The sequence below is a fragment of the Schistocerca gregaria genome, chromosome 2 (genome assembly GCF_023897955.1).
Source record: "Schistocerca gregaria isolate iqSchGreg1 chromosome 2, iqSchGreg1.2, whole genome shotgun sequence".
Lineage (NCBI taxonomy): Eukaryota > Metazoa > Arthropoda > Insecta > Orthoptera > Acrididae > Schistocerca > Schistocerca gregaria.
Window position 1 is genome coordinate 779,917,357 of NC_064921.1, and position 20,137 is coordinate 779,937,493.

At 42.0% G+C, this 20,137-nt stretch overlaps 1 protein-coding gene across 3 annotated transcripts in view; it reads left to right on the forward strand.

Annotated features, from left to right (window-relative positions):
- The first annotated feature begins 448 nt into the window (after positions 1-448).
- The window catches only part of LOC126335031 (adhesion G-protein coupled receptor G2-like), a 181,135-nt gene continuing 161,446 nt past the window's right edge, over positions 449-20,137 (forward strand). For 2 of the 3 annotated variants that reach the window (XM_049997878.1, XM_049997879.1), the window contains exon 1: positions 464-607. The gene's annotated coding sequence lies outside the window, so the exon portion shown is untranslated. Of the gene's footprint in view, positions 608-20,137 lie in introns of all 3 variants that reach the window. The other variant, XM_049997877.1, reaches the window with a different exon arrangement.

Below are 20,137 nucleotides of genomic sequence, written 5' to 3' on the forward strand. Positions count from 1 at the left end.
CCCCTAATCAGTCTCTCTCCATTTCCCCTCCCCCCTCCACCCCCTACCCCTGACATGTACCTATTTAAAACATTGAATGCAGTACTCTGATACGTACTTCTGAGCAGACAAAAGACAGATTGCTGACACAACTAATTGGGTAAAGTCTAAGTTTATGTACAAGTCTTTTCTTTCCAACATATTCTAAAATATCATATGGTACACGTTTAGTTTTATTTTGAAGAGGAGCCAGATTGATCGGAACATGTAATTTAATTAAAAATGTCCGACTGAGGTGGAACGGTGAATGAGAATTATCTTGAAGTAAAATGAGGAGTTATTAGTGAGGGCGAGTAAGAACGGAGGCCGCAGAACTGATCCGTGCGGTGCGCCCACTTCCGCAGGGTGCGCCCTGCGGACCCGAGCGCCACCGCGGCGCTTATCTACGTCCGCAGGCGCGGCGTCCTCTGCCTGGCTGGGCTTCACTTGTTTCCTCGCGTCTCTGCCGCCCAGAATCACGAGCGCCAGCTCAGTGCTACGTACACCGGCCACCGGCGCGCACTCACGTACTACCTAGCAGGCACACACGTGTGCGCGGGTCTGCGCTCGCTCAGCAGACGGCTTGCAGGTAGGTCTGCCGACACTTCGCTGCCGCTGCCGACGTCTCGTTGCTGCTTGCTCTCCATACCTGCCATCACGGGTTTCTCTCATCCATGGCAGACTCATGGCCTTCAGACGTTTCTAATATATTCGTATGTCACCACGAAATATTTTCGACAGACAGTGTTGCGCAGCTGTGAAGTACAGCACGAAAGGCGTTTTGGAAAACACACGGACAGCTGCTATGTGACTTTTTAGTATGCTTCCACCGTCGATCTAAAAGAGCGTCTTCAGTCCTTAGCTAACGTGTGTACAATTCTTCGTGATTTCGATAGTGATAATTCCGTCTTACATTTTAAACATAGAGCGCCACTGTGCTCTTACATTTACATCTTTTAAATATCAGATACATAGGAATGTACAGATTAAATATCATAAATAAAACTTTACTTCATCAGCCACCTATCTGTTATATGCCTACTCATTTGGTTCGTTCACGCCATCATCTTCATGTACAGAATTACGGGTTTACATTCTTGGTAATGGTGCGCAGCGCAGATGCCTTATCACAGCAGCAGTTACAGTGCTTAACAGGTCATTTTCACATTCTGAGGTCTAGTAAAACAAAAAATATGCAGCCTACTGCTACTTCATTATCAGTCCTAGTACTCATGATACTGTCCCATATTGACAATATTTTAGATTAAACTTTTACCACAGATCATTAATTACAATATTAAAAGTTGGAAAGCGTACCAACTCAAACACATATCTATTGTACTCAAATGTCAGGAACTGTCGAATATCCATGGCACCTGCGATTTTATTTGACATCCTTTACAGTCATACCTAATTCTCAATGCCCCAGTTCTCACCATTGCGTACTCTCACTTCTAATGACACCATTAACACATATCTGAGTGTTTCGGTGTTGGATTTTCACGTTAAGTAATTTATTGATATCCATCACACATATTTAACCTATGATTTTGTTCGTATCAAACATTTCAAAAACAAAAATTTAGAAATAGAATTAATCCCACATATTTTTAACTTGGCGCAAGATGCTCCTTACGGGAACTGAGAGTTTATATATGTGCTGAGGTCATGTTTAATGGCCTGAGGCTGAGCTTGTAGGTCTAACGAGGTAGAGCAATGAAGAGATTCACTTATCAGCGTGACTTTCAGGAAATTCATTGCAGCTGTCGAGCTCCGGGTAACAGGTTTGTGTATGACATAATATGTGTCACAATGAAACGCCTAAGTACAACGCCGAAGAACTAACAAGTCACGTGATCTGTAACATCAGCACGTGGTATACAAAGAACAAATTGCAACTTTAAGAAAAATGTAGATGCGCGAATCGTCTATCACTGATGTCCATTTCAGAGGACCATTGATTTTGAGTCACTTATTTAAATGTTCCCTGGAGTATAACTGGGATCTGTGGAACGTTTCAATTAGTTAAATAATGTAATACAATTGCCAGTGAAAAATATGAAACTATGAAACTATACCCATGATCGTGTTTGACATTAATCAAAAGCTACTTAATTTTCTTAATATGTGGCGAATTACACTCTGTGTGGTATCTAACTCCATCCCTCCATCTCTTTGTCTCTCTCTCCCCGTCTGTCGCTCTCTCCCTCCCTCCCTCCCTCCCTCCCTCCCTCTCTCTCTCTCTCTCTCTCTCTCTCTCTCTCTCTCTCTCTCTCTCTCTATCTCTCTCGCTCTCTCTCTCACACACACTGTACTTATTCAGACATTTTTATGGACATGACAGGGTTGTCAAACAGATTTTAAAATACGAGTATGCCAAAGTCTATACTTCACTGGATACATGTTCAAAGATTTGTTAGATCTGTTGGGTTACTGGGCAAATGGTCAAAGATTTTTGTAGTGATTACTCCTTTTTATGCCATATTGAGGCTGAGTTGTGGATACTGTAAGAAATTTCTTCTTCTGGTATAATATTTATGAATGTTGGTTTTGCTTTCAAGCTGTGATGGCAACACATTCTTAGTATACGCATTTTGCAGCTAACACTTTCTTCCTCGCTGAAGACTTACTCCACAGTGGTATATTAGGTAGTCAAATAAAATTAATTCAGTTTTTTTGTTTTTTTTTCATCCTTAATTTTACGAGTTGCAAAGCCTAGACATTTAAGAAAGTCTACAATATGTGACATCAAATTCAGTTCTCATCAACCTAATCCCTCAGAATATTCGGTTCCACTTATCGCTTATGCATTATTGATATTGCTGAGGTCAGGCTTTGTGCACTACAGAATGGCGTGTATTGTGTTTTATTTATGTTTGGTGGCAGCTTGTTTGACGAGAACAAGTTAAGTTTTCTATAAAATTTGAATCGGATTTTGAAGATGATCAGACTGGCTGGGAAATCGTGCGTTTTTAATTCTTAAGACAAGAGCCAGACGAGAAACTTTCTTAGTAATGTTACATCTGATAATGACACTCTGTGCTGATTTCTTCGCTATAAGAAAAATCTTCGCTGTCACAGCCACTGTCACTCTACTATTTTCCATAGTATCCTACTGTGAAATAACAGTGTCCTGTACTTCGTGTCAGGGTTGTCATTCTACATAACTCACTCGTGAGATTCATTATTAATAATGAGTTCATTGGAAAGTAATTCAGACATTCATTCACTGAACATAAGACAGATAACCGATTTGCATGCTGATACCAATTCCTTAATTGTTGTATAGAATGCTATCAAATTACCTGGTGTTTGTTTTCTCAGTTAGCTTTCAATAGAAATGAATGATACGATAGCTGAACATCACATTTTAAAATGCAAGAAGCAGTCTTTACTAGTGGCAAACTTGTTTTATCTGGTACAAAAAAGAGCCACAGAACTCAGAGACTTCAGTTAAATTGTAGCGTGCGTGTGTCTGTACTATTACAAATCTCTTATCTTTGCTTTTACGTCTCCGTTTCCTGATACACTTTCAGTGAAATATATATGCACTGAAAATCCTTATCATGAAGTAAGTCTGGTTCAGACGTTCCCGCGGATCCTTAAAGTCATCTCTTTTTTGTCCCTTAATATGCAGTTCTACCAAACAAGGCAGCCACAAATGATGAGCGGCCCACGTTCGAAATCTAAACAGAACGTTTTCTTGATTTACTTCATTCTTCTTCATTCCTCATTTTGTTTAAGTATATAGTGACTCTAAACATATTATATGACTTAATGGTTTTTGCCAGAATCCCGTCATGGATTCACTGTGTTGTATTATCCGCTCTTCCGACCATTGGTTACGATTTTTAAAATTTTCTCTAGGAACATTATTTAATTTTCGCTTCTTTTGTTTTTAATTTTGTAATAATCAAATAATCACTATTTGTTGTTGACTCAGTAACAAGTCTGAGATGGTGTTTATAAGATGAAACCACTGTTTTTCTGAATGATAGTATTCTTCCATACTGGCCATCACTGGTTGACTTTAAATATTGATTTCTTTTGTGTTTACAAGCGCAAACAATTTGAATATAATCAACTGCGGGTGGTATGACAGAATATAACATTCAGAACATTTATGGTGACTGTAAATAAAATAACTGACTTGTAAATAAAATAATGAAAGACTCGAAATAAAAATCACCACAGCGCACACTCGTTTGATGGGCGCCTCTTGTAGCTACGCAAATTATTGCTATGTTACTAGAAGGTAATGCTACAAAACATCTTCGTACAGCATACACATACTTCGAACGAGATGGAGTCGGACTGCACAAGTGAGTTACTCAAGGTGCAGAGTACTGAATGACGTACGTTGCGACCTCTCCCCTACTACTACGCAAGCATTTTTTCGACTCACATCTATTAGATCGTATCATTTTTGTATTATCTCTCACTGTAGTTTTTGAACCTTTCAGTGATCCTAAGCGTGAAGGACTTTTTGAGACTTGACAAATCCGTGAATTATTACAGTAATCGATTTGTGATCGCGTAGACAGACGATATCGAATCTTTTCATGTTTACTTTATATTCCTTAATGATGAGGCCCAGCTGCCAGTATTTGCACCAAGCGCTAATTATCTGCAGTATCTATGATTATTGTATAGATTTCTTAAAGATGTCAACACCCTCTATGTATACGGGATTTCGACAGAGATATGGAAACATCAAAAAGACGAAACATCACCATACCCAATAAGGCGTAGGAAAACCTTTGCCGTGCAAACCAGCTTCAAGTCGTGTCGGAGTGGGTAAATAGTCGAACAACAAGTCCTGCATGGTTTACAAATAAATCTGATATCATTCTCCCAGGAAAATAGAGGCACGTTCAGGTGACGATGATGGAAATAGGTAGCATTCAGGCGTCCTTCTCTCCAAAGCAGACCACAACGGCGGAATAATAGTGAGATCTGGTGACTGTGGTGGCCAGGGGAGAGGCGATAACTCATCCTCGTGCTCATGACGCCAGTCCAGGATGATGCGACCTGTGTGAACAGTGGGTCAGTCGTCTTGGAACGCAGCAGCGCCACTGGGCAACAAACACTGTGCCATGGGATGGACCTGATCCGCCACAATGATCACAGAACTCTTGCCAGTATTGCGAGCTTGCAAAGTACCCATTTTGTCCTTGGATTACCACGGTGCGGCTACCAAAATCATCTTCGAACCACCGCCAGTTTTCGCTCTTGGGACGTAAATGCGGCCACAAGTTGGAAAAAGTGTGAAACGAGACTCATCTGACCAAATGACTGTCTTCCGTTGCTGCAAAAACTAGGTTTTGTGGCTTCGGCACCTCGTTTTCCGGTTACTAGTATTTCCATCTCTGATGAGTGGTTTTGGAAACCCAGCTCGCCCTGCAGTTTGCAGCTTATGGAGCTCCCTTCATGTTGTTTTGGTGCTAACAGTGTTCGCGAGTGCCGCACTCAGTTCTGCAGTGGATTTTGCAGCTGTCCTACTTTTATTTTTCGACACAATCTTCTCCAACGACCGTTTGTCACGATCACTTAAAACACGTCCGCGTTGTGACCAACTGGATGATGTTTTTCTGCTTCCCCTGTATGAGGTATAAATCTTCGAAATTGTACCACTTGAAACACTTTGTCTATCTTGGATTACGGGAACACCAAAAATTAGCCCACGTTCGAGTTCACTTTGTTCCTACATAATGCACTCACAACTAGTCAGAACACGGCTCTGACCCCTGCTAGCAATTGCAATGTACTGAGGACATTGCACATGTGCCGTCCGTGGTCAAATACAACAGCACAATCTGCAGGTCTGGCCAACATCTGCGTTTATGTTCAAGAATTCATTTATTTTGGTGTCCATATTTTTGCCCAATCCCGGCGTATGCTGTGGTGTGGGTACAGGGTATGGAATGGAAACGGGCTGGGCATACCGCACGAAGAAATGACGGAAGACGGACAAAGGCAGTGCTAGAGTAGAGTTCCAGAGAAGGAGGGAGACCAGAAGACAAACCAAGCGACCTTTGGGATACAAAATTCAAGGAATGATCATGTGGCATTGTTCTCCGTCCGGGGAAGTTCTACCGCCCGTTGCAAGTCTTATTTCAGGTGAGACCACACTGGCCAACTTGCGTGTCGGTGACGATGAGATGATGATGACGGCGACAAAACACTCAGTCCACGGGCGGAGAAAATCCCCAACCCGGTCGGGATTCGAATCCGGGCCCACTGCATGGTAGGAAGCATGTTACCACTGAGCTAAGCAGGAGGACAGAGTTCAAGAAAGTCTCAGGCTTCTATAGACTCAAGACAGCAGGAGACAGAGACAGTAACTGAGTTGTTGTTTTTTTTTTTTTTTAGTTTGAGGTTTAAGTTGCTACATCTTGTAAAGACTGTGTTAGCTGAACAATAGTGTTTAAAACTTAAGAACGAAAGTAAGTTTCCCATGATGCACCACTTCTAAGTGACATAGCTTTATGAACCTTGGACCATAACTTGGACGAAAATTGCCTCAGTATAGTATAGTATAGAAGATGAGTGAAAGAAATACGCAGTGTGACAAAGATAAATAACATTTTTATTCAACGACAATAAATACGAGTACAATGAAGCCACCGCGATTCACGATGGTCCCCTGGACATTACACAAGGCGGGACATGCCCCTTACCGAGCGAGGTGGCGCAGTGGTTAGCACACTGGACTTGCATTCGGGAGGACGACAGTTCAATCCCACGTCCCGCCTTCCTGATTTAGGTTTTCCGTGATTTCCCTAAATCACTTCAGGCAAATGCCATGATGGCTCCTTTGAAAGGGCACGGCCGACTTCCTTCCCCATCCTACCCTAATCCGATGAGACCGATGACGTGGCAGTTTGGTCTCCTCCCCCAAATCAACTCAACCCCAACATGCCCCTTAACAGACTGTGTGATCACCACTGACGGCAATGAATGCTCTGCAACACGCTCCCACGCTGGTGACAAGGTTGGTAACGAGTTCTTGTGGTAGGGTGCTCCGTTCCTCCATCAAAGTTGTCGACAACTTCTAGATGCTCGTTCGAGCAATACGTGTGCGCGAAGCATCCCATATGTACTCGACGGGATTTAAGCCGGGGAACGAGCAGCCAGTCGATTCTCCGAGTATCTTCTCGTTCCAAGAGCTCCTCCACCAAGGAAGTTCTATGTGGTCGCGTATTGTCATCCAGGAAAATGAAAACAGAGCCAAATGCACGCCTGAACAGGCTCACTTGGTGAAGGAGTATACTGTCACAAGGAACGTTGACTGGTAAATTTACCGTGCTCAAAGAGGTCAGTTCACCCATGCAACACTATGTCTCTCCAAACCATAACATTTGGACCATCAAATGATCACGTTCGACCAAGTTTCTTGAAGCATTAGGTGTTCCCATCTCTCACGATATGATGTATGTCTATCATTGTCCACCATCGTCGTTTTGGTGCTTCAGGTGCTTTGGTGTGGAAAGTCATAATGTTGCATCGATGTACTGACCTCCAAATGTTTTAACACAATGCATTGACGGGTCAACGTAATTCTGACACTGTGTTCCCTTCCCATACGCTTCTTTGCGGGGGAACATTCGGCCCTGACTTGATTTTGTATGACAGTGCGCGACCTCGGGACGAGAGAATATTCGGCTGATGTACTGATCTGCCAGTTCACCCGACATTAACCCCACTGACCACTTTTGGGGACGCGTATTGCAGCACGTTTACACGCACAGAAGACAATCACGCACTTGTCAACTGCAGTGGTGAAGGAATGCAACGCCGTACTACAAGAACTACTCACCACTCTTGTGGAAAGCATGCGACGTTGCAAAGTGTGGATTGCTATTAGCAGTGATCACGCACCCCGTTAAGAACCATGTGCCACCTTCTAATGTCCAGGGGACTATCAAGAATCGCGGTGACTTGAGTGTAATTATTGTCTTTGAGTAAAAGACAAGACTATACTGTAACGGTTCTAGTCCAAGTTATGGTCCAAGTTCGATCGACCTATGTTACATGGCAGTGACACATCATGCGAAAGCTACTTTTGTCCTCAAGTTTTGCACAACAGTGTATGTTGTGAACAGCAGCGATCCTGTCACGTTACCTTAACGGATGCCTTATTGTATTACAGCTAGTCATGGTACGTGGGTTGGAACTTTCATAGTGGCAACTACTTATTTACAGACCTTTAAAGTAGTCACCAGCATTGTGTATAACCCGTTGCCAGGGATGTGGAAGTCTTAGGTGCTACAGTCTGGAACCGCGCGACCACTACGGTCGCAGGTTCGAATTCTACCACGGGCATGGATGTGTGTGATGTCCTTAGGTTAGTTACGTTTAAGTAGTTCTACGTTCTAGGGGACTGATGACCTCAGATGTTAAGTCCCATAGTGCTCAGAGCCATTTGAACCATTTTTGGAAGTCGTAGGATACTCTTAGCAGTGCCAGTTGTGTTGACAGTTCGAGCGGCGCGGTCTATTGCCCGACGAATTTGCACCAGTTTTGAAGCGAGTGCCGTGAAGTGTTTCCTTCAGTTTATAAATCGAGTTGAACTTACGAGGGCTTGAGTCAGGGGAGTGCAGTAGGTGGTGTAGCACTTAGCAGCCCCGTCAGTCAAACAAATCAGTAACAGTTTGCACTGTACGTGCTTGAGCATTGTCCTACAAAATAAATGTCAGGTCTTGCAGAAAGTGTCATCACTTCTGCCTCTAAGCTGGTCTTAGGTCGTGTTCTAAAAATGAACAACATGGAGACAAAAGTGATGACACTCTCTGCAGGACCTGACCATCATTTTGCAGGACAATGCTCAAGCACGTACAGTGCAAGCTGTTACTGATTTGTTTGACTGACGAGGCTGCTAAGTGCTATACCACCTACTGAACTCCCCTGACGTAAGTCCTCTTGAGTTCAACTCGATTTCTAAACTGAAGGAAAGACTTCACGGCATTCGCTTCAAAACTGCTATAAATTCGTCGGGCAGTAGACCTCGCCGCTCGAAATGTCAACACAACTGGCGCTGCTGAGAGTGTCCTACGACTTCCACATCGCTGGCAACGGGCTATACACAATGCTGGTGACTACTTTGAAGGTCAGTAAAACTTTGAAACACGTATCTATTTTGAGAGAGCTATAAATAAATAGTTGCCACTATTAACGTTCCAAGCGTCGCGCATCGATGGGTCATTCGGAAATGGGTAAATAATATACATTCAATGTATGTATTGTACTTTTAAATGACTTATCGTTTCAAAAGATTATAGTATTACAATGGTGATTGTAATAAGAAAATAACGTAAAACATTAAGTTCGGGCATATACATCTGAAAAGGAGGGGGCGGGGAGGGGGGAAGGGGGTGGCAAGTGAGAGCACTTGCTATCCTGGAATGTAGAGTACAGAGTTTCTTTTCATATAATTCATTTATTAAGTGTGTAACTCTCAGTTCTATGAGGTGTAAAAAGGTTGTCGTGTCACCAAAAAAATTCAGTTGTTATAACGTGTCATGTCTCGAAACTGGCCAAAAATGTCAATTTTATAATCTTGTTCCCCCAACCCCTTCTCTCTCCCCTACAATCAATATTAATTTTTGTGAAGGTACGATCCAATGGAGAGCACAAGGAGTTATCAACAGAAAGTTCTTTAATTCAGTCTTAACCAGTACCACATTTTCTACATGAAATTTAATGTACTTCTCACTGTTTTGGAGGAAAGAGATATATACGTAATGACAAAAACACCCCCCCCCCCCCCCCCACACACACGCACGTATATATCCATATATAAAGAAATCCCCACAGAATCTCCTAGAATTAACGCCAAAATATAATTCTTATGACAACCCTTCTGTATTCCAACATCCTGACTATACTGTCAGAATCAACTAGTTTCTTTTAAATCACCTATATCAGTAGTCATAAATCTTGCAGATGCAGCTCAACTTACGATGTTCGGAGTACTGTTTGTGACGCGGCATTCAGTCCAGTGGCATATCCGCTCAGATATTCAGTATGCACGCATTTCGTTTACTAAGCGGAGGTACGGAACTGTACCGAAGATTTTGTGAATTTTAAGAGAGACGTTACCCACCTGCCCAACTTCTTTGCCTGTGTCATGAACGAACTGAGCATACCGGGTTGAGCACCAGATTTGTTTGTGGAAAGCATGTCTCCTGCTAGTGAGTTCTTATTTTTTCTCCAGAAAATTCATCGCTGCGAGCACAGTGTTCGTTACGCATATGACCCTTTACCCTTCATATGGTCAGGAACGACCTCCGCCTGTTTCCAGTCACGCATCACGCATCTCCGTTCCAGCGAACTACGACAATCTGTCGCTAGGACAAAGGAAACCTCTTCTGCGCATTCTACAGGAAATATTTTATAATTATAAATGCAGAAGATTGTAATTATAAAAGGATTCTTTGATAATGCAGAAATCGTAGGTGCAGGAGTCTTCAGTTGTTTTTAAATTTCACATTAATTTCTTGCTATATTATTCTGAACTTCCTATAGTGGTCAAAGTAGGAAGAAACCGTGTTGTAATCCTCTTCAGTGAAGTAGTTGTAAACATCTAAAAAAAGTCTCACTAGAAGGTGATTCTCGGTATTTCATATGTTTCGTGAACAGTCAGTAGGCAATCTGCTACTGAAAGTTAACTGTGGGACGTTTCCACCACAGGCCAGCAGATGACGAGGTGACTAAATAGCGTTAGTCACTCGTAGTGAGCAGACAGCTGCACTCCGGCAGTGACCTTTAAGTTCAGAGCGGATGTAAGCTTCGTAATTTGGCTGGATTGTTACTCAAATAATCCCAGCTGCTCCCCACAGCCGCTTCTCTGCAGCGTGTAGTGCTCACGCCACTTTTAAGTACCGGGCACAACACCGTGAGCTAAGTGAGACTTTTTACTACTCGTAGCAACCCATGTCTTCAAGGTGAAACAGTCTCAGCCGGCTGCACGATGGCGTCAACATCAATGAACGTTTACTACAGCCCTAGTGGAAAACACGTAACAACTGCAAAGTGGAACCCTTCACTGCGCTACAAATCAGCATAGGACAAGAAAACATCGCCACAACATGCTTTTGTCGTTTCGGTCACTAACCTTAAGGCTGGTGCGTGCAGACTTCTATTCCTCACGTTTAGCAGATGTCCTCACTAATTTCAACATAGCTGCCGCAATCCACACCATCGACCATCTGCCTTATGTACCCTCTACGGTCCCTTCAGCTACAATTTTCAGCGAAACGTCAGGTTGTAATATCTGTTCAACCATTGTTTCCCTTTGTTTCACTTGTTCTCTACCACACGCACTTTCCCGTTCACTCTCTGAAGGACGTCTCCATTTCTTAACCAGCTTAATCAGAACACCTAAATGCAACACCATTTTTTAAGGCTTTTGATAGTTTCGTTTACGCCTTTTCAATTGTCCATGTTCGGACCCATACTGATCTCTGTTTATGGAGTAAATTCTCTTATTCGTTCATTTAAGCGGAGGTTTACTATCTTTGGGCCGAAAAAAGCATGTTCTTTGAGAATTTTTTTCTCGGGATGTGATGTGGATATCAATGTCAAATTTGGTCAAAATGTTTATTCATATTTCCTCTACAAACTGCGCGGTATGTCACAACTTAGCCGGCTCGCCTGAAATTAAAACTGAGTTGACGTTAGCGAAGTATGTAAGATTCTTTAGGAGCTGTACCTCACTTAAGTTATTTGGACCATAGGAAACAAAGTGGCCGCCATTTGAAAAAAATAGGGCTTTTTCATCGATTTTTCGACTTCGTCGGTCAAGTAAAAATATTTATAGTTAATGGATCGGCATAAAAGTGGTACAACTCCTGAGACAATTTAGTTAGCTTCGTCGGAAACAAAGAATCATGCCAATCGTTTCAGTAGATTTGAAGTTACCATACCGCGCGATTAAAAAAAAAAAAATGTTATTTCGAGAAAAACGCGTTTGAAGTTTTGACTACATATGAGTGCAACCTTATGCAACTTATGTTCAGTCTTCTATTCCGGGTCCGTCAACTAGTCCTTCCTCCTGACAGAGGGCGTTCTGCTCGATCTGTGCCATCCTGCGCTGCTCCAGAGTCGCTCGTAAGGCCGGTGACAAGCGGTTTTGAATCCGGTGGTTGTCCGAATACTTGGCGAACTGCATCGAATAGGGTCCCAGGGTGACGTCCATCGTTTTCATGGTCTTCAGAATTGCTCAATACCCTTCATTGAAGCTGCTAACTGCTAGGAAACCTCCACAGTCCTCGCACCAGAATGCAAATGCTTGAAGGATAACTTCCAAACACACGCGTTCAAGTTTTCATTTGAATTTTGTGTGTTTCCTCCCAAGCACCGGTACAATTTTAATTCGTCCTCCGAAAGAAAAAACTGGTGCGTGAAAAAGGTCGATTTCAGGTAGGTGCAGTTTTTTGTTCAACCGCCAATAACAAACATTTCCGTTCCGTATTCGGAAAAACCGTTTCAGGGGTGGATTCTAAACACTTTTATGGATCCAAAAATGCAATTTTTAAAAGAAATCGATTTTTGAACCGAAAGATAGTAAACCTTCCCTTAATTATTCATACTGGGATCATATCACAATGATATAGGATTTATCATCATAATAAAATGTAAATAAATAGCTCAAAATATACATCAAAGTAGTACCATAATTAGGGATCGAGTGGAGGGGAGCAGACTCAAGAACCCTGCACACACAATACAAAAGTATGTTTTCATTAGGACGAGACAGGTAGTCTGTGGTAACATCGATGAAGGAACCATCTTGGCATTTGCCAGAAAAGATTTAAGAAAAACGCAGACTAATCACCTTTTATAATTGTAGGCCTACCAAAGGTGGGGTCGATATACGTTATCAGTTCTGTGCAAATTTTAGTGTTAGTAGACGAACAAGAAGGTTGTCATTAGTCACATTTTTCCATTTTCCACAGGTTGTTGTTGATATGGTCTTCAGTCCTGAGACTGGTTTGAAGCAGCTCTCCAAGCTACTCTATCCTGTGCAAGCTTCTTCATCTCCCAGTACTTAATGCAACCTACATCCTTCTGAATCTGCATAGTGTATTCATCTCTTGGTCTCCCTCTACGATTTTTACCCACCACGCTGCCTTCCAATGCTATATTTGTGATACCTTGATGCCTCAGGACATGTTCTATCAACCGGTCCCTTCTTCTTGTCAAGCTATGCCACAAACTCCTCCCCAATTCTATTTAATACCTCCTCATTAGTTATGTGATCCACCCATCTAATCTTCAGCATTCTTCTGTAGCATCACATTCCGAAGCTTCTATTCTCTTCTTGTCCAAACTATTTATCGTCCATGTTTCACTCCCATGCATGGCTACTCTCCATACAAATACTTTCAGAAAACGACTTCCTGACACTTAAATCTATACTCGATGTTAACAAATTTCTCTTTTCAGAAATGATTTCCTTGCCATTACCAGTCTACATTTTATATCCTCTCTACTTCGACCATCATCAGTTATTTAGCTCCCTAAATAGCAAAACTCCTTTACTACTTTAAGTGTCTCATTTCCTAATCTAATTCCCTCAGCATCACCCGACTTAATTCGACTACATTCCATTATCCTCGTTTTGCTTTTGTTGATGTTCATCTTATACCCTCCTTTCAAGACACTGTCAATTCCGTTCACCTGCTCTTCCAAGCCCTTTGCTGTCTATGACAGAATTATAATGTTATGGTGAACCTCCAATTTTTTATTTCTTCTCCATGGATTTTAATACCTACTCCGAATTTTTCTTTTGTTTCCTTTACGGCTTGCTCAATATACAGATTGAATAGCACCGGGGATAGGCTACAACCCTGTCTCACTCCCTTCCCAACCACTGCTTCCCTTCCATGCCCCTTGACTCTTATAACTGCCATCTCGTTTCTGTACAAATTGTAAATATCCTTTCGCTCCCTGTAGTTTACCCCTGCGCCCTTCAGCATTTGAAAGAGAGAATTCCAGTCAAACTTGTCAAAAGCTTTCTCTAAGTCTACAAATGCTAGAAATGTAAATTTGCCTTTCCTTAATCTTTCTTCTAAGATAAGTCGTAAGGTCAGTATTGTTTCACGTGTTCCAATATTTCTACGGAATCCAAACTGATCTTCGCAAAGGTCGGCTTCTACCAGTTTTTCCATTCATCTGTAAAGAATTAGCGTAAGTATTTTGCAGCTGTGACTTATTAAACTGATAGTTCGGTGATTTTCACATCTGTCAACACCTGCTTTCTTTGGGATTGGAATTATTATATTCTTCTTGACGTCTGAGGGTATTTCGCCTCTCTTATACATCTTGCTCACCAGATGGTAGAGTTTTGTCATGACTGGTTCTCCCATGGCCGTCAGTGGTTCTAATGGAATGTTATCTACTCCCGGGGTCTTGTTTCTTTTCCGGTCTTTCAGTGCTCTGTCAAACTCTTCACGTAGTATTGTGTCTCCCATTTCATCTTTATCTACATTCTCTTCCATTTCCATAATATTGTCCTCAAGTACATCGTCCTTGTATAGACCCTCTATATATTCCTTCCACCTTTCTGCTTTCCCTTCTTTGCTTAGAACTGGGTTTACATCTTGATATTCCTACAAGTGGTTCTCTTTTCTCAAAAGGTCTCTTTAATTTTCCTGTAGGCAGTATCTATCTTACCCCTAGTGAGATAAGCCTCTACATCCTTACATTTGTTCTCTAGGCATCCCTGCTTAGCCATTTTGCCCTTCCTGTCGATCTCATTTTTGCCTGCTTCATTTATTGCCTTTTTATATTTTCTCCTTTCATAAATTAAATTCAATATTTCTTCTGTTACCCAACGATTTCTACTAGTCCTCGTATTTTACCTACTTGATCCTCTGCTATTACTCCATCCCTCAAAGCTGTCAATTCTTCTTCTACTGTATTTCTTTCCCCCCATTCCTGTCAATTGTTCCCTTATGCTTTCCATGAAACTCTATACAACCTCTGGTTTAGTCAGTATATCCAGGTCCTTAAATTCCCACCTTTTTACAGTTTCTTCAGTTTTAATCTACAGTTCATAACCAATAGATTGTGGTCACATTTGCTGCATAACATTGGCCCGAAAACTAGTTTCCTACTACTTTCTGAGGAAGCTGGGAGAATCGTTTTTTGAAAAGTTCATCAGAGTGTGGCAATGTATAGACAACATTCGCAAGCCCTCAAGAAAAAAATAAAGAAAATTAAATTTGGGAGAGGATATAAAATCGTCAGGTCTGGTCTCTGACGCTCCTCGACCTTCTCGAGGGAGGTGCAAAATGTGCCCCAGAATAGAAGGCAAAAAACCTTCGCAGAAACGCTCAAGATGCAAATCCTTTATTTGCAAAGCTCACGCAAACATAATATATGGAGAGTGTATCGATGATGTAGAATGAACTGTATTAGGAGTATTAATATACATTCACCATATTACGTTTGTGTTACTGTTATTTTCAAGTGTATTCAATAAAATCGTTCATGATTGTTGTTTTCTGAATGAGTTATTTGTTTCCCCCATCCTGGAAGAATATTTCAAAGACCATACAGTGAAGATTATCGTTACTGAAAGCAGCTAAAGTACATGTTGTACATGGGGACGTAAATCACACTCGGCTGCTATAAGTGGACCTCCACCCAACGCGCCTACCTAAGGGTTAACAACTGCACTACCTCATTCGGTTCGTCCCTATTGTACAGTATTCTTTGGTTTACATACAGTTTGTACCAATTTATAATATAAAACATGGTTTTGTACTTCATCTCTGCACACCCGCTGCTCATTCGTGGACCACGAACACACTTTCTGCCCTTGCGCTAATTGCAGTTTGTTCGAAAAACTGTCTCCAGGCCTGTAAATATACAACTACGCCCCATGCCACTTCGTCGTGCCCTTCGCTCAGTCCGCTTGAAAAACTGAGTCAGCATCCCACCACGACGAGTGAAATTTTGAGTTCAGGAGAATTACAAAACTTTACTAATATGCACTATAGAGCTTGGCACGTGGTTTTCATGTAAAAGAAGTACATTGTCATCATGTATTGTATTTTGACAATGTGCTGTAGTTATCCCCTTTCTTTATTCTGCCTCCAAGCCCTAATTTCAGAGTCCTCTAAGTATGTTTAATTGTGTAGTATCTATTATTTATTAATGATGTTTTAGTTGCCTTTTTAAACAAAAGTGTTTTAGTAAACTTTTTATCTCGTTCAGAAATTTATAGCAGAGTTTTATTTCCTAATAGAAAACGCTGTTTTGAGTTTTTGTTTGCTTTTGCTAGTTAAATGTAGGTCCAAATTGGCTCTTGTTCCATGCTTATGTATAGAAGTATTAGTGAAATACTTTGTAATGTTTTTCCAGATCTGCACAATGGACTGGTAAATGTACTGAGTTGCTGCAGTACGGGTTTCCACTTTTTTAAACAGCTCTTTACAATGAGGTCTATTAGTATTAGTTATTATTTATATAGCCCTATTCAGCAGTTAAAAATTATCTCCATGTTTTGTGCCTTAGAGCCACAGAACAGAATCCCTTAGTCGATCAGTCCATCTGATCTCCAAGAGTCTCCTGTGACTTCACGTTTCAAAAGCTTCTAGTCGTTTCTTTCCTGTGTATCCCACTGCTCGTATTTCGACTTCATAAAAAGCTGTGCTCCAAACGCGGCTTGAGTGTCCTTCTGGTCTCAAGGTCTGTATAACAAGATTCAGACTAGGAAAGACCTGTTATATACAGATTCTTAATCTGACACTGCACATAGATGGATTTCACCATGGTGATATTACTGTAGCGGCTGTTGCTAATTTGTCTTTGCGGTACGCCATTTTACAACATCAAATAATTTTAAGAAAGCTCTACCAGCGTAACGTGAACTTCAGGCTTACACAAATTATTGCCTCTGCTGTGAACCGACATGTCGTTGTCGAATTCCAAGGTCAGGTGTAGATGGAGCATACAGAAGAAAGGGTTCGCGCCAGGCTCAGTTGTGAGAACAACGCTGTTTAACATGCACAATAGTGGCAACAATGGTCAACTACTCCCACCTCATACAAAGAGTTTCCCACATGCGGATGACGTGGCCCTGGCAACACAGAGTAAAGACTTCGAGACTGGAACATCACGAAGTCTCTGAAAATAATTTCAGACTTCTGAGAGGAAAATCATCTCACGCCTACTTCAACGAAAACCAAAGTCTACGCCTCTCGTTTGAGGAACGAATAGCCTTACGGTAGCTACATGTGAAATGGAGAAGAATACAGTTGTAATACTGAAATACTGCAGTTGATCTTGATGCTACCTTAGATCACTTTCTAATCTTCGAGATATGTTGCATCAATATCAAGGCAAAAGGTTCATCGCATAACTTTCTGCTATGTAAGACACCTAGATGTGGATAGGGTGCTCAAGCTTAGGCGTTGAGGACAACTGTCATACCGCTTAGCTACTCTGCTTCTAATATGCCAGTCCTGAGTGGTTCATATCTTCTCACGCAAAAAGTCGATACAACCCTGTACGAAACCTGAAGGTCAATCACAGGCTGCATGAAGCCAACATCTGCATGAAATTGTATTCACTTGCAGTCATAGCCCCACCCGATATCAGACTGCAGTGGGTGCTAATATAGAAAGGCAAAACGGTTTTTAACATTTCAGTCCATTCCCTTCATGAACGTCAGCCACCACTAGCTCGTCTAAAGCCCAGGAGGAGTTTCTTGCAGTCTTCTGTACCACTTCAGTCACACTCAGGAGTAGACAGGACTGAAATATGAGGAAAGATGTAACGTGATAATCCTAAACGTGTCAAAATTGAATTGTCACCTGGTGATGAAGAAAGATGATGTACTTGAAAGGCCTTAGACTGTGCATAGGCGTTACAAGACCCAAGAAGAACCTCAAGAAAAGTAGCATCGTCCAAGATGGAGACTTACTGAGCGAGTGTCGGGAATAACAAAGTTCTAGATATATCATGAAGTGTCGCCTTAGTCCGGATTCGTGCACGATGTTGGAACTGGTGCTGGATAACAGCAATGCCATCAATGTAGTCAAACACTGGTCACAACTTTTATAATATTGGATATGTTGCAAACATTGGCTATGTCTGTTTAAGTGCTGTGTAGTATACCTTATTTCCTTCAGTTTTAATCTCTTCCTTTATAAATTATAAATTGATTAATTTGTAGATGTATATTTCATATTCTTTATATTCAATATCCGTTTTCTTTGGAACTTCTGACACCAATAAAGAAAGATATGTGAAGAGCGATGGGACGGCTTTGCTTGATTGGTGTCATCAGAATGGACACCGGCTGCACATGTTAACGCCATTTTGAACAGTGTAACTTACTATGTTTGAGTTCGAAAGATGTTCTAGAATTCAGCTAGAGATGGAGGTGAGTGACTGAGACTGAATCATTTCTGTAGCCTTCCAGAGACACGCCCGGCCTACACGACAGACGGAGAGAGCTGAAGCAGCTTGCAGTTGCCTGAAGTCTTCTGCCAGAGAAGGGTGGGCACCGTGTACACAGCAGACGCTTCACGGAACTGATAACAGAAATCTTCCGCGCATAGTGTAGTAAATCGCGGTAAGCTATTTGCGATACGAAGTTTTGTCGCACCGCCAAGTAAACAGGCCGTTATCACTGGAGCAAGTAGAGAAACGCAAATTTGAGTTAAACGTGAGTACCAGTAGGAATGTGACTCATTCTCAGCGGCAAACGGTTATAGGCAGCAAACATACGTCTCCGGAACGCAAAAGAGCATCTTTTTTGCCTATTTACGTTCCATTTCCTCGTTTTCTTTAGTGTTTACCTGCTTCTGTTCTTTGTTTTATCACTCGTCGTGGTTTTCTGGTAGAGTCACCACTTCATATTCTGTTGTTTTCTCTTCCTTTTACTCAAGATTACCGCCGTTCTCCGGCCGGAGTGGTCGAGCGGTTCTAGGCGCAACAGTCTGGAACCGCGCAACCGCTACGGTGGCAGGTTCGAATCCTGCCTCGGGCACGGATGTGTGTGATGTCCTTAGGTTAGTTAGGTTTAAGTAGTTCTAAGTTCTAGGCGACTGATGACATCAGAAGTTAAGTCCCATACTGCTCAAAGCCATTTTACCGCCGTCCGTTCATTGTGTTAATTTTTCTTGCCCTTGGCCGACGTTGAAACTATTTTCTTTATTTCTTGCCGTGGGATCCTTTCATCTGGAACACACTTTTTTTAAATCGTCTCTAACTGTTGTTTCTTTGTAAATTCCTATTGACCTTATAACGCGTCCGATGAGTTTTATAATTAAACATTTTTCATAGAAAAGAAATAATATTGGCCAGCTTTGTTGAATTGTGTTGCAGGGTCTCAACACGAGACGATGAGTATGGCTGGAGGCAGGAGAGGGTGGACGGAAAGAAGGGAACGAGGAAATAGGCAGAGAGTGGGAAGAGGGGTGCTGCATGAGGCAGGTGGAAGTTCTAGAATGGTAATGAGCAGGTGTAAAAGGAAGAGGTTAGATGGAAAGAGAGAAGGGTAGGAGGCCATGCTCGGAGAGATGGGAGAGGAAGATACGGTCAAAGAGGTGTGATGGAGGAAACAGGCAAAGAGAGGGGAGGAGGAGGTGAAGGGACAGAGATAGTGGGAGGAGGATAAACAGAGTTGGGAGGATGAGGTGGACAGGCAGAGACAGGAAGCGGTAGACACAGAGAGGGGGATGAGGAATTGTGGTGAATATACGTGTCGAACACATACGTGGGCAAAGCCGTTTTGGAAAGGTTGGTATTAAATCAAGCTGATCTGTTTCCGATCGACATACTATATAAAAATATATTATTATGTGTGAACATTATACACGAAGTTGGATAGCATTATACGCCACTCATAGTTGTCACTTGATTTCTAATTCTGATTGTATATCGATGCATGTTGCTGTTGTGGTCTTCAGTCCAAAGACTGGTTTGAGGCAGTTTTCCACGGTACTCTATCCTGTAGAGACCTCAACATCTCCGAATAACTATCGCAACCTACATCCTTCTGAATCCGCTTACTTTATTTCTCTCTTGCTCTCCCTCTATGATTTTAACCCTCCCCTCCCCTCTTCCCCCCTACTAAATTGGTAGTCCCCTGATGCCT